The sequence below is a fragment of the Palaemon carinicauda genome, chromosome 15 (assembly GCF_036898095.1).
Source record: "Palaemon carinicauda isolate YSFRI2023 chromosome 15, ASM3689809v2, whole genome shotgun sequence".
NCBI lineage: Eukaryota > Metazoa > Arthropoda > Malacostraca > Decapoda > Palaemonidae > Palaemon > Palaemon carinicauda.
Genome location: NC_090739.1, coordinates 72,398,376 through 72,403,375, shown reverse-complemented (window position 1 = coordinate 72,403,375; position 5,000 = coordinate 72,398,376). Strand labels below are relative to the sequence as shown.

The window sequence follows — 5,000 nt, the reverse complement described above, 5'->3', positions numbered from 1 at the left end:
TGAAATTTATAGTGACTATGTACCAGAGTATTTTAGAAATACTAAAAGTTCATCAAAAGTGACAGGCAGTTTCATCAAAATACGAGATAGCATGGTGTAAGTACAAACGTATTACTGTTGTGCGTTTTACATAAACTATTGGATTTTTATTATTAGCTGAGACTAGTTTTTATAGTTTTTTTCTGGTTAATATAGGATAATTTAATTACTAGCGAAACTGGATTTCGCTATAAGAAATAGACGAGTGCTGGCTAGTTTGGTATCGGTCTATTATAAGTAAATTTCTCACTCAAACTCGATTATTTACATTTAGGAGACTGTTGGTGAGTAATTGTGCATGCGTTGCTTGTATTACCTGGTGAATTTTAACCAATTTCTAGCTTCCAAATATTTATGCGAAAGTTCCTGGATGTTGTTCTACAACAGCCATTTTTTTTTTACCCTTCCCGTCAGTTTCAGCTTCACCACCCTCACAAAGACTAATCTATAAGAGGGCCAAATACAATCTATTTCAAAATTTAATGTAATTTCATCAATGACGGCAATTGATTATGATTTAATAAATGCTCTCCGTTAAGTGTATAGCTCTTGTTGCTCGCGTGAAAGTAAATATCCTCGAAATAATGACCCACGGGGTATGTGAGCCTAGCCCAAAATGTACCCCTTCCCAGAACATATGAACAGTGATGTAATGTTAATCTTGCGAGCAAAGTGAGCCACGTCTGAGCAAAATCATTGATAATTACACTTCAATTTTCAGCCCCATACACGAACTATTTATATTTACAACAGTTTTATTTTGTCTTTAATTTTTCCATTGTGACCATTATCATTGCTGTAAATCACTGGTTTTTGGCATTTCCCCACCCATAAAAACCCAGTTACTCATTGGGGTCTCCCATAATTGTATTTATATTATGGGTTCAATAACTCATAAACGGGAGTATTACCCCAATAATTGTCATGATTGCTTAAAACACAAAATATTGCGTTGAAAAAATATAGGGTTCATATATTTGGCTATAAATTAAAGTATCCTATATTTTCCTCTTTTTTAAGACAAACTGTATCTGAAGTTTTTTTTTTTTTTTTTTAATATGCACAGTATTTGGACATTTATGACAAGGTAAAATTGCTGTGAAACTTTTGGTAAAAGTTTCTTATCATCGTTTGAATGATAAGAGTAAAGCATAATTGCAAGACGCTATTCCTCCCCCCACCCTCTCTGTCTTTATCTAAATAAAAAAAACTATTTTGCTTAGACTTTGGACCGATAGATGAAATTATTGCCATCTCTTACTATTACAATTTGTTGTTTAATTATCTGGTTACGTATTTGCAAGATTCCCCCCTCTTTACTATACACGCACCCGTTCAGGTACCCTAATACCGATACATAACGGTCTTGACCGAGGCATTCTAGCAGCACTCTGGAGTCTAGGCCATAGGATCAAGCAACCTTATTCAGCCTTGGGATTGTAAGGCTACGTGTGCGAATGTCACATATCTCTTTGGTTCACAGAGAAAGGTTATGGTAACTCATACTAAACTTTGGCATGTATTTCAGATTTGTATTGTCATTGAAACATAATTTTCCGAAAGACTGTCATATTCCTACCCACACACCTTTGTATGTTTCGTAGCAGTTCGCGTAACTTTTTTTTTCAATATAGGATGACATTTTGGAAAAGACCAGGATCAGGATAAGGATAGGGGGGGGGGGGCTGGATGAGAGGATGAGTACCCCTGGATACAATCCAAATTATATCCCGTAAGCAGGATCTCGGGATGGGAAAATATAAGGAAAAGGGAGAAAGGGGAAGTACACGAGAAGGAAAAAAAAGAGAGGGGCAGACTCCCATGCGATGTTAGATAAGTTTTAGTGGCCACCTGAGGATACAGGCGACTAAGATTGACTAGGAAAAGACCGGCAGGTAGTGGAAAAACATTGTTTTTTGGTTCTCGCAATGTCTAGCCCTGTTGCATGAAGAATGTCTGTCTGCACACTATTTGATGGTTGAAAAAGTTATGATGTTTTTAATAAAATATAAATTTTAACCGTTGAATCAGTTTTTTGTTATATATCTGGGCCTGGGAGGACCACAGTTGACCGCAGTCTCTAACCACCTCCACCAATTATGATGATACCGATTACGCTGAGTAGTGAGATTCCTTGTGAGAGTGCATAGATCATCATCAAGAGCTAGTTTGTCCCAGGTTGTCTGATCAAGCCTGTGGAACCTGACATTTAGAGGCTCCAACTTAGAATGCTGATGCAATTCTTGTATTTTACTATAATAGGGAGGTCCTTCTTTGTAAGCTCGCCTCGAAGCCTTGTTTTGAATGGCTTGCATTTTACTTAATGAAGTTTTTCTAAGTGCTCCAAATATTATGGCTGGATATTCCAACTGTGGTCTTACTAATGATTTGTATAATCTAAGTTGTTTTGGTTGACACATCTTGAAACCTTTTTAATCTATTGAGAGTTAACCTGCAGCTATTCTCGCTTTAACATGAGGAAGGATGCCAGATTTTTTAATGCTACACCCAAGTGTTAGTGTTTTCTGTTTAAACTGAATTCTAACATTATCTATTATAATATCTGCGGGATTGCGAGCTGATATTGAGAGAAGCTTCAATTTATTCATATTTGTAGTTATTTTCTATCTGTTTTCATAGTTATCATTTCTTTTTATTTCCCGGAGAGTCTTTCTTTGTAGCGTGGGTTTATTTTTAGTGGGGTAAGTTATGACTTGGGGTCGTGATCGCCTGCAAACATGATTTGAGGGCAACCTTGTATAAGAGGAGGGGTATCTGATATGAAAGTCATATAATGAAGGGGAGAGAACACTGCCCTGAGGAACTCCTGACAGTAACTAAAACTCTGGTCCTAAATATTCTTTTATTTTAATCATGGCTACTCGGTTGTCTAAAAAGTTGTACAACCACCTAGTTGCCAAATCTGATGATTAGCTTCCAACAGCTTGTATTTTAAACCCTCATGCTATTCCTTGTCAAAGACTCGGCTAACATCTCTAGATATTGGATTACTTACTTTTACGGGTTTATTTCTCGCCCTCCATCAGACACTAAAGGTCTGTTCAGGCGGGCCTTGGTGTGTGAAAAATAATTTCTTTCCAGTTAATATTTTGCTCTGTATCATTATCAGTTATTTCGCTATCATTTGTATTCAGGCTTAATAGTTTTCAGGTCACTATTATAACACTTTCTAAAAAGATAAGTCTTCAGGTTTTTCTTGAAAGCTGCCACATTATTGCTATTCTTGATATCAGTGGAAGGTCGTTAAAGAGTCTTGGTGCAGCATAACTGAACGTTCTTCCTCCTATTGCATGATTCACACTAATTTCGAATAGTCTATGTGGGTCATCGGCATGTCTAACTCTTACAGCGGCGCTGGTAGCTTCAGGGTAGGGGACCAACCAATCACGAAGATATTTAGGTTTATCACTTGTAAGTGCTTTGTGAGTCAACAAGCAAATTTTAAATTCAATTCTAGCCTTAACAGGTAACCAATGTAGATCGATCAGTGTAGGAGTTATTCTCTCCCTTGGTTTAATGCCTTTTATCAGTCTAGCCGCCCGGTTTTGCACATTTTGAAGCTTTCTTAGTAGTGTATTGGGCAATTTGTAGTACAGAGAATTGCAATAATCAAGCTTTGATATTACGTGACTCATCACTAAAATTTTTGTACTGCCCTCTGTTAAATATTTTCTAATAAATGCTATGTTTCTCAGGTGATAGTTACACACTTTCACTGTGTTCACAATTTGGTCCCTCATTGACAAATTACAATCTATCAGTACACCCAAATTTTTCACAACAGGCACAATCCCAACATCAGCATCATCAATTTTTATACTTTGAATTAACTGGTAATTCTTCAAAGCCACCTTTGTGCCAAAAAACATACATTCTGTTTTATCATCATTTAATTTGAGCTTTTTCCTCTGCATCCATGTTTTTATTTCAGTCATTATCTCATCGATTTTATTCTCTGTATCTTATGTTGTTGAAATTGAGAGGTAAGACTGAGTATCATCTGCATATAGTTTAAAGCCCACTTTTTGTTTTTTCAAGATGTGTTATAGCTCGATAGTATATATGTTAAACAAGATAGAGCCCAGAACACTACCCTGTGGTACACCCTTCATAAGAATTCTCTCACTGGAGAGAATTCTTATTCACTAAGTAACTTACAACCACATCCAAGACTTTTCTTGACTTCTATGAATTCGTAAACCTGGCTAATGCAAGAAGAGTTCATTTACACTAAGCAAATCCTGTATGAGGCTTCTTTCACTGTTTTTTTTTTTCCACACACGAGGCGGTCTCCCCACCTCTGGTATAGCGAACTAAAACCGCTGATATTGCTGTCGCCGCTTGCAAATCATATCAAACACATATGGTGATTTTCATGAGCGAAAAGGGAGCTCTTGAGTTGGCAACATTCTAAAATATGAATGTGAGAAGTTAAATGAATGTATTTAGAACTAGAATTGTGTATTAGTTATATAATTTCCTGAATATCTTTGAAAAAATACCTTGCCACAATTGGTATACTAAAGATGTTTGTAAATTAAAAAGTGAATACACTTGGCAAATTCATTCTTCTGTTTTTATCACCCAGACTCGCCAAATCTTCCCCTAATCGACAGCAAACTTCTTCCCAAGCCGATATAACAGAACTCCGACCTTTTTATCCTTCTAGACTTGTCCCATAATACTGATTTAATTTCTACTAAAAATAAGTAATTCAATATGAATATTTTGCTCCATATCTGTGTGTTTATTATCCATTTTCATGAGAAGCACTAGATGGCCTATTAGTGCCCGCCGAACAAGACACGGAAAAAAATCGCGTGGTGTGAAGACTTTATGAACAAAAAGCCACCTGTCACCGTCAGTGAAGCAAAGCTGCTGCGGCGAAAAATCCGTTGCGCTGTAGTGTGAAAGGTTTCATATAATCTCAGTCAACTGAC

General features: G+C 36.6%; 1 long non-coding RNA gene across 1 annotated transcript in view; it reads left to right on the top strand.

The window, feature by feature from the left end:
* Window positions 1-5,000, top strand: part of LOC137654313 (uncharacterized) — a 58,846-nt gene that overhangs the window by 185 nt on the left and 53,661 nt on the right. The window contains exon 1 of the long non-coding RNA XR_011046589.1: window positions 1-96. This exon is cut by the window's left edge and continues 185 nt beyond it. This is a non-coding gene — a long non-coding RNA (uncharacterized lncRNA). The remainder of the gene's footprint in view (window positions 97-5,000) is intronic.